The following is a 10639-nucleotide window of genomic DNA, read 5'->3' as shown; positions in this document are numbered from 1 at the left end:
GACATTGTATCTGATAGGAGCAGCAACCTTTGTAACATTTTTGTGGATACTTTTTCCTCTCAAAGGGTATCAAAATCCACTCCATTGTTGCTATCTTTGAGATTTAGACAACTAGCTAGTGGGTTTTAATTAAGTAGAGCATTAACTTGTGTTCCATTGCTGCTGACATTTAGATTTCAGGGTCCTAGTTTAGGACATTGTATCTGATAAGAGCAGCAACCTTTGTAACATTTTTGTGGATACTTTTTCCTCTCAAAGGGTATCAAAATCCACTCCATTGTTGCTATCCTTGAGATTTAGACAAATAGCTAGTGGGTTTTAATTAGAGAATTAACTTGTGTACCCTCTGTTAAAGACTGATGCCTCCACAAAGGGTATCATGAGCCATTCCATTGCTTCAGACATTAAGAAGCAATCTCAAGATGTGTGTGTCTCATGGGAGCAGAAACTAATGTACCATTTTTGAGAATACTGTTGCCTTTCAAAGGGCATCAAGTTTCATTCAGTTGTTGCTGATGTTAAGATTAAGGGTTTCTAGCTAAAGAGCTGGTAAATGACTAGAACACTTACTTGTGTACCATTTTTTGGAGCATGACATGAGTCCTTCCATTTATGCTTACGTTTTAATTTGAGAGTCCAAGCTCAGAATGTTGTACCTGATAGGAGAAGCAACTGGCATACTATTTTTGGTGGAGAAGGTTGCCTCTCAGAGGCTATCAATTTCTACTCCATCGTTGCTATCCTTGAGTTTTGGGGGTCTAGTTAAGGAGGTTCTAATTAGTTAGAGCATGAACTTGTGTACTGTTTGTTAGAGATTGGTGCCTCCACAAAGGGTATCATCAGTCATTCCATTGCTGCTGACATTTAGATTTCAGGGTCCTAGTTTAGGACATTGTATCTGATAGGAGCAGCAACCTTTGTAACATTTTTGTGGATACTTTTTCCTCTCAAAGGTTATCAAAATCCACTCCATTGTTGCTATCCTTGAGATTTAGACATCTAGCCAGTGGTTTTTAATTTATTAGAGCATTAACTTGTGTTCCATTGCTGCTGACATTTAGATTTCAGGCTCCTAGTTTAGGACATTGTATCTGATAGGAGCAGCAACCTTTGTAACATTTTTGTGGATACTTTTTCCTCTCAAAGGGTATCAAAATCCACTCCATTGTTGCTATCCTTGAGATTTAGACAACTAGCTAGTGGGTTTTAATTAGAGAATTAACTTGTGTACCCTCTGTTAAAGACTGATGCCTACACAAAGGGTATCATGAGTCATTCCATTGCTTCAGACATTAAGAAGCAATCTCAAGATGTGTGTGTCTCATAGGAGCAGCAACTAATGTACCATTTTTGAGAATACTGTTGCCTTTCAAAGGGCATCAAGTTTCATTCAGTTGTTGCTGACGTTAAGATTAAGGGTTTCTAGCTAAAGAGCTGGTAAATGACTAGAACACTTACTGGTGTACCATTTTTTGGAGCATGACATGAGTCCTTCCATTTATGCTTACGTTTTAATTTGAGAGTCCAAGCTCAGAATGTTGTACCTGATAGGAGCAGCAACTGGCATACTATTTTTGGTGGAGAAGGTTGCCTCTCAGAGGCTATCAATATCTACTTCATCGTTGCTATCCTTGAGTTTTGGGGGTCTAGTTAAGGAGGTTCTAATTAGTTAGAGGATGAACTTGTGTACTGTTTGTTAGAGATTGGTGCCTCCACAAAGGGTATCATCAGTTATTCCATTGCTGCTGACATTTAGATTTCAGGGTCCTAGTTTAGGACATTGTATCAGATAGGAGCAGCAACCTTTGTAACATTTTTGTGGATACTTTTTCCTCTCAAAGGGTATCAAAATCCACTCCATTGTTGCTATCCTTGAGATTTAGACAACTAGCTAGTGGGTTTTAATTAATTAGAGCATTAACTTGTGTTCCATTGCTGCTGACATTTAGATTTCAGGGTCCTAGTTTAGGACATTGTATCTGATAGGAGCAGCAACCTTTGTAACATTTTTGTGGATACTTTTTCCTCTCAAAGGGTATCAAAATCCACTCCATTGTTGCTATCCTTGAGATTTAGACAACTAGCTAGTGGGTTTTAATTAATTAGAGCATTAACTTGTGTTCCATTGCTGCTGACATTTAGATTTCAGGGTCCAAGTTTAGGACATTGTATCTGATAGGAGCAGCAACCTTTGTAACATTTTTGTGGATACTTTTTCCTCTCAAAGGGTATCAAAATCCACTCCATTGTTGCTATCCTTGAGATTTAGACAACTAGCTAGTGGGTTTTAATTAGAGCATTAACTTGTGTACCCTCTGTTAAAGACTGATGCCTCCACAAAGGGTATCATGAGTCATTCCATTGCTTCAGACATTAAGAAGCAATCTCAAGATGTGTGTCTCATAGGAGCAGCAACTAATGTACCATTTTTGAGAATACTGTTGCCTTTCAAAGGGCATCAAGTTTCATTCACTTGTTGCTGATGTTAAGATTAAGGGTTTCTAGCTAAAGAGCTGGTAAATGACTAGAACACTTACTTGTGTACCATTTTTTGGAGCATGACATGAGTCCTTCCATTTATGCTTACGTTTTAATTTGAGAGTCCAAGCTCAGAATGTTGTACCTGATAGGAGCAGCAACTGGCATACTATTTTTGGTGGAGAAGGTTGCCTCTCAGAGTCTATCAATTTCTACTCCATCGTTGCTATCCTTGAGTTTTGGGGGTCTAGCTAAGGAGGTTCCAATTAGTTAGAGCATGAACTTGTGTACTGTTTGTTAGAGATTGGTGCCTCCACAAAGGGTATCATCAGTCATTCCATTGCTGCTGACATTTAGATTTCAGGGTCCTAGTTTAGGACATTGTATCTGATAGGAGCAGCAACCTTTGTAACATTTTTGTGGATACTTTTTCCTCTCAAAGGATATCAAAATTAACTCCATTGTTGCTATCCTTGAGATTTAGACAACTAGCCAGTGGGTTTTAATTAATTAGAGCATTAACTTGTGTACCCTATGTTAAAGAATGATGCCTCCACAAAGGGTATCATGAGTCATTCCTTTGCTTCAGACATTAAGAAGCAATCTCAAAATGTGTTTCTCATAGGAGCAGCAACTACTGTACCATTTTTGACAATACTGTTGCCTTTCAAAGGGCATCAAGTTTCATTCAGTTGTTGCTGAAGTTAAGATTAAGGGTTTCTAGCTAAAGAGCTGGTAAATGACTAGAACACTTACTTGTGTACCATTTTTTGGAGCATGACATGAGTCCTTCCATTTATGCTTACGTTTTAATTTGATAGTCCACGCTCAGAATGTTGAACCTGATAGGAGCAGCAACTGGCATACTATTTTTGGTGGAGAAGGTTGCCTCTCAGAGGCTATCAATTTCTACTCCATCGTTGCTATCCTTGAGTTTTGGGGGTCTAGTTAAGGAGGTTCTAATTAGTTAGAGCATGAACTTGTGTACTGTTTGTTAGAGATCTGTGGCTCCACAAAGGGTATCATAAATTATTCCATTGCTTCCAACATTGAGATTTGATAGCTGTAGCAAATTTGGTTCTAATTGATAAAATAGAACTTGTATGTAGTTTATTAGAGACAAATGCCTCATCAAAAGGTGTCATGATTGATTCCATCGCTGCTAACCTTGCGATTTGAAGGTCTTACTTCAGGAGGATAAATCTGATATGAGTAACAACTCTTGATTGTTTTTGTAAGACTATTGCCGCTTTAAGACCTTGAGATTTATTGGTGTAGCTAAGTAGGGTCTATTTAATTAGAGCATTAACTAAAGTACCATATGTTTAAGTATGGTGCCTCTGACAAGGGTATCAACATTGTTTGCTAACCTTGAGATTCAGGAGTCTAGCTAACAATGTTCTAATTAATTAGAGGATTGACTCATGTACCATTTTTTAAAGACTAGTGCCTCTGCCAAACATCCTTTCTATTTATGCTTACCTTGCAATTTGAGGGTTCTAGCTCAAGGAGGTTGTAGCTGATTAGATTGACATGTACCATTTGTGCCTCTGCAAAAGATCCATTCCATGGTTGCTGACCTTGTGAGTTGGTGGTTATGTCACAAGGTTGTAAATGATTATAACAGTGTAGACAAATCTTTTGCAAAGGGTCTCAACATTTCTTCCATTATTGTTTCTTTTGGTGGGGGTGCAGATGGTAAGTAAGGGAACATAAACTTGTCAAATAATTCCATTCTGTTAAAACATAGATTGTAAGTTCCTGCGGGAACAGGCCCCTTTATTTCTCTTGTAGCTGTATGTCAATTGCTGTATTGTACTTGTCATTATCTGTAAAATTTTCAGCGCTGCCGAATCTAAAGTATAATAATAATAATAATTTGAAAGAAACACACTGTTAAAGGTAATTTTAATTGAAGAACAATTAAGGGCATTTTACATTTTCCTACTTAAGCCCAGAGGGAAGGGCAGTCCTTTTTGCCATGGTTCCCCAGAGGTTTCCTCCATAATGGGGGTTTTTCCTCTCCTGAGTGCTGAAGGATGACTCTTTGTGAGTCCAGATGTAGCCCTTATTTTGGCCATATTTCTCACTGTCATGTTGTCTCTTAACTTCCTAATGTTCTTATCCGGAAACTGCAAAATGTTTCTTATTCTGTTTAATTTTTCTAAATAAATGTTAAGTTTCTAAATCTATATTGTCTAATGTTGGTTTTATTCGTCTCATTTACTCAGTTTGTTTACATTAAAAAGGGAGGTTATTTTGTGTATTGAGATTTTGGAATCAGGTGATTTTGATCATTATGGGATTTAATTTATAGGATACAAAAATAATCAAGATAGTGTTTGAGAAAAACACAAATAAAACAGTTTTTGAGAAGACAAAGAGTAGAAGAGGTATGAGCAAAGTTTAGAAAAGGACATTGCCCTGCTGTATGCTTACCTGAGAAAGACAGCAGTCCTCTGGCTGTTGTAGAACTACAAAGCTCATAATCTCAGATGACCATATGCATGCTTCTCTTCCTTTAATATACTGACTGAACTCAAAGAAATCATTGTCCCATGACAGCTGGAGAGCCACTATTTTTCTATCTATTTGCCATGTGCCACTTCTCACATTGTTTATTTCAGTTAACAATGAGTTATTAATCATAGTTATTAAACAGTAAAAACATCAATCATGTTCTATGTTATCGCACAAAAAGTGTGCCCAAAAACCTATATTGATGGTATAGAACCCACTGCAGGAGACTGTCTCGTTACCAAGGCAGTCTGTAGGAACCAATTAGCAACCACCTATGTCATTCAATCACTGTGATTGGCCGATAAATGTATACTGCATGGCACACTGTTTGTCTCTCTGCCTCCATATTCTGTCTTTTCTGAACACTATTTAGTGATACATTGAGTTCCACTGAGAATAAAGGGAACCTGATTACTGATAATTCTGTACAATGTTTTTTCATTGCACCCTGACTGATTTTATTCTAAGCACCATTGCTGCCACTCACAAGATGGCACTGCCAACTGAACAGCTAATGACTTCACAAGGGTCTGTCCATGTACTGAATTCAACCACACAGTCAATGGAGCCTAGCTCACTAATCACAAGTGATCCGTAAAATCATAATAATAATAATAATAAAATAGTTTAAAAAATGTGTAACATGTAAAAATAATTTGCCACGGATGTCAGCATCAGGAGAACCATCCAGTTTCACAAATCTTTTTTTTTTTTTTAAAGTCCAAATATACATGCAGATATGAGCAAGTCCTAAAATTAGCACTATATCTTCACAAACATTATCACATGGAAAGAGTTTTAAAAAATGGTGTTGTAAATGCCCATGGAGTGTGTAGTTTAAAAAAAAAATATGATTTGATGGGGTAGATTGACTTGGCCAGGTTGAAAGATCTCCTAAAAATAGGACATGGCACATGTCTGGAATGCGCACTACTCCAAGCAGGCACGTGACTTATTTTTGCGGTAAGAGGGTCTAAATCACTATCTGTCTTCACTAGACTGGAAAATAATAATTAAATGCCCCGCTTACACACCTCCCACTCTGATATAAAGATAGGTAATGCTGCCACCAAACCTGGTTAAAACGCTCAACTTACTTTTTAATCTACTGTCCCCAAATAGTTTATATATCCAAACATGCAGATTAGCCAAGCATCTAAGAAGACTACGGATTATTAAATAACTCTCTTCAAGGCAAATGTGGTTCTTATACCAGACAAAGGCAGGAACTTAATAAATGAATGATTTATTATGAAATAAAAAATATTTACAGTACATACAAAGAATTATATTAACAATTTAGTCACACCAAGCAGATAAAAATAAAAGGGAGAACAGTTAATAGAAATCCTACTTACAGAAGTACTTTATTCTATTCCCGGAGGAGCTTTTGGCAAGAATAATGGCGATTTATTGCAAAATTAGATCTTGGCCACCAAAATAAGGACACCTTAATGTCGAAGTACAGGATACTTTATACCTGTTGACTGCAGGTCAGATGTCAGGGCTGCAGTCCGCAGAAGAGTAGGAGGGGCTACGAGATTGGGCCACTTATTCAACACCTAGCAAAGGGTTTTTCTATCCAGTTACAGCATATAAAGGTTATATTTTTTCAGATCCAGACTTCCAGTCAGAAATCCCTCTTTCCATAATGACCTTCCTTGGTCAGTCTGTGATCTAACACTGCAGACTTCAGTTTATCTATTAAATGATTGGAGGTAACCCAACCTTGTCTGATGTCATTCTGCTAGGAAAAATGTGGGCACCTCAAATATAAATATGAGGACCCCAGATCCCTAGATCTAGATTTAATCTTTTAAATATAACCTTTAGTAGAAAAGGGGCTGAGTTTGTAACGCCTTTGTTTGTTGGAGGGTTCTTTGCAGGGTCAAAACGGTGCCTTTCTGGCTAGGAGAGGTGTCACATTTCCCAACTTGGAATGGTTTAGGCAAAAGGACTCCCATAATAACACAAAGATACTAATGAATTGGAGTAAACCTCATTTACGGTTGATTGGGTTCACTCCACATCTTATTTAAACTCTGTTAACTCTCGCCACTCCACCCTCGTACCATTTCTGCCTGAAAGGGTAACCGCTCCATGTATCTACTACACACATATTGGCTAAACACTAGATTCACAATAAACTAAGTCTAATGGGCGTGGCAGCACAGACTGATGTTGAAATTCAAAAAAAAAATGCAAACCTTGTCAAGATGGCCTTTTACCTCCCAGACAACCCAACAACCCAACAAACCCCTATACTCAGTGTTACTGAACACAAATTGGGCTGTTTTTTGACAGTAACATATACCAGGAGCTGTAAATTCATACCTAAATGTGTGGGGGGGGGCACAAAAACTACTGCAAATGTTGAGAAAGGCTGGTGATAAAATGTGTGCATGGAAAGAAGGAAAATATCAGTATTTGAAATACCCTGGGGTGTTTAGTTTTCGAAAATATATAATATATGATATGTAATGTTTGTGGTATAATGTGTATACAATGTGTGTGGATGCACAAAATGACAAAGAAGGAAATTATAAACAGTAACACAGCAAAAACGTTAAAACAGCCTTTGCCCAAAAGTGTACAGTCAGCAATACACAGGAAGGCTGATATTCAAACAACATAAAAGTTCCAAGAGGGCAAGGTAACGGGTCAAGCTGTACAAGCTTTGTTAAAGAGACGGGCATTCGTTTTCTTTTTGGATTTATGGGGTGGGGGGTGGGGTGACTTGCACTTAAATTAGCCAGACAATGCCGGCTCTGTGGGGATAAGTGGTAAAAATTGCCTGGAACCTCATCTCAAACCATCTTAATTATGGGTATCATATGTACATTGACAACTATTACTGAAGTGTCCCTTTACTCGGAAATATTTGTTTGGAACCGTGGCCTGTGGGACTGAACAAAAACAACTGCCTCCAAAGGTAAGCCACAGAGAAGTTGTAGGGTCTGCTGGAAAATAAAATAACATGTGGAAGGACAGTAGCTTTTACTGCCCCTCTCGCCCATCGTTGTATCGGAAGTTGCTTTCAAAACTACAACCCACAGTGCTATTTATTTGGTGATCACAAGGACCAACAATGACTCCCTAACAAGCCCGGGTTATCCAGTTGCAATTTGTTAGCTGCAAAAAATTACCTGTACCTGAGCTTTACGTCTTTAATGTCAACAAAGTCCCTGGAATAAACATCTGCTGCCGATCTAAGAGATAGAATTACCCCAAAAACTTTGCCTGAAAAGTCCTCGGATATGCAATAAAGTCTCTATATTCCTCCTGGAACAAAATTTGGCAGTTTTCAAAATAATATAAAAAATATTTCAATAATTTCCATTATAATAATAATTTTCCAATAATATTCCATTTTCCAATAATTTAATTGTTGTGGTATCTTTACTCAACAATTGTACATCAGGTTTGTTATGTTTCCTTCTGCGTGATGATTATACCTAAAAATATGCAGATTTAAAATATAAAAGGTTTCCTGGACCTGAGAGCAAGTTGGCAACCCCAAAAAATAATCTATACACAAAGGTGGGGAACTGCTTCAATGAATGGTAATATAAACAATGGGCGGGGATAGCAAATTACCCATACCGCCATATCCCACTATTGTGTGACTGCCCGATGGATACAGGCGACCGTACACTCCAAAACTGTAATAACGTTACTCGCAGCCACACATATCCTGCTGATCTCTGCACAAATGTTATTTGGTGGCCTTCAAGTGCCAGAGCCAGTTGGTCATCCTCAGTCAAGACCTGTTTAGAGTCAGGTCCTTTAGTTTTTTTTAATCCCGCTCCCGCTGATTTTGTGACCATTACCGCCCGCTTCCACAATGTGCGCGTTCCACTCCTGCCCGCTCCCGCAACATATGTGTCCAATCCCACCCGCTCCCGCAACATATGTGTCCGATTCCGCCCGCTCCCGCAACATATGTGGTCAATCACACCCACCCCCTTACCTGTACTGCAGATTTTCTGTGCAGTCCCGCAAGGCTGCCTTCATGTTGCTCCCTTACAGCATCTCTTCTCTTGTTCCACCCAGGAGCTGAGCAGAGTCATGTGACATGGCGTAAAATCACGTGACTCCGCTGGCTTCCTTTTGTGGAACAAGAGAATAGATGTTGTGAGGGAGCAACGCGAAGGCAGCCTTGCGGGAGTGCGCAGGATTACTGAGACCCGCAGGTACAGTGTCTGACCGCCCGCAGCGCCCAAAAGACCACCCGAGTTTTTTGGTGGGTCCCGCAGAACCCGCATCCCAATGCAGTCCTCCACTTTACATAGTAACATAGTAACATAGTTCATAAGGTTGAAAAAAGACCAAAGTCCATCAAGTTCAACCTATATACATATTGTGTCCCTACCGTGTTGATCCAGAGGAAGGCAAAAAACCCTTATGAAGCAGATGCCAATTGCCCCATACCAGGGGGGAAATTCCTTCCCGACTCCAAATATGGCAATCAGAATAAATCCCTGGATCAACGTTCTGTCCCTATTAATCTACTATCCATAACTTGTGATATTATTGCTTTCAAGAAACACGTCCAGGCTCCTTTTAAACTCTTTTATTGAGTTTACCATTACCACTTCCTCTGGCAGAGAGTTCCATAGTCTCACCGCTCTTACTGTAAAGAACTCCCGTCTGTGCTGGTGTAGAAACCTTCTTTCCTCCAGCCGTAGAGGATGTCCCCTTGTTATAGATACAGTCCTGGGTATAAATAGGTCCTGGGAGTGATCTCTGTACTGCCCCCTTATATATTTATACATAGTTATTAAGTCCCCCCTAAGCCGTCTTTTCTCCAAACTAAATAACCCTAATTCTGATAATCTTTCTGGGTACTGCAGTCCTTCCATTCCCCTTATTACTCTGGTTGCCCGTCTTTGAACCCTCTCCAGTTCCGCTATATCTTTCTTGTACACTGGTGCCCAGTACTGTACACAGTATTCCATGTGTGGTCTGACTAGTGACTTGTACAATGGTAGAATTATTTCCTTGTCATGGGCATCCATGCCCCTTTTGATGCACCCCATGATTTTATTTGCCTTAGCAGCAGCTGCCCGACACTGGTCACTACAGGTAAATTTACTGTTAACCAAGACTCCTAAGTCCTTTTCCATGTCAGTCGTCCCCAGTGTTTTCCCATTTAATACATATTCCCAGCCTGCATTAGCATAACCTTACATTTATCCGTGTTGAACCTCATCTGCCACATCCCAGCCCAAGCCTCCAACCTATGCAGATCCATTTGTAATCGTGCACTGTCCTCTATTGTGTTAACCACGCTACAGAGCTTAGTATCGTCTGCAAAGATTGATACTTTACTATACAATCCCTCTACAAGGTCATTAATAAATATATTAAAAAGAATAGGACCCAAAACTGACCCCTGTGGTACCCCACTAGTAACAGTCACCCACTCAGAGTATGTACCATTAATAACCACCCTCTGTTTCCTATCACTGAGCCAGTTACTTACCCACATACACACGTTCTCCCCCAGCCCAAGCATTCTCATTTTATGTACCAGCCTTTTATGTGGCACCGTATCAAATGCTTTGGAAAAATCAAGATATACGACATCCAGCGATTCTCCCCGATCCAGTCTTGAGCTCACCTCCTCATAAAAGCTGAT

Source organism: Spea bombifrons, chromosome 8 (genome assembly GCF_027358695.1).
Source record: "Spea bombifrons isolate aSpeBom1 chromosome 8, aSpeBom1.2.pri, whole genome shotgun sequence".
NCBI lineage: Eukaryota > Metazoa > Chordata > Amphibia > Anura > Pelobatidae > Spea > Spea bombifrons.
Note: the sequence above shows the minus strand (reverse complement) of the source record.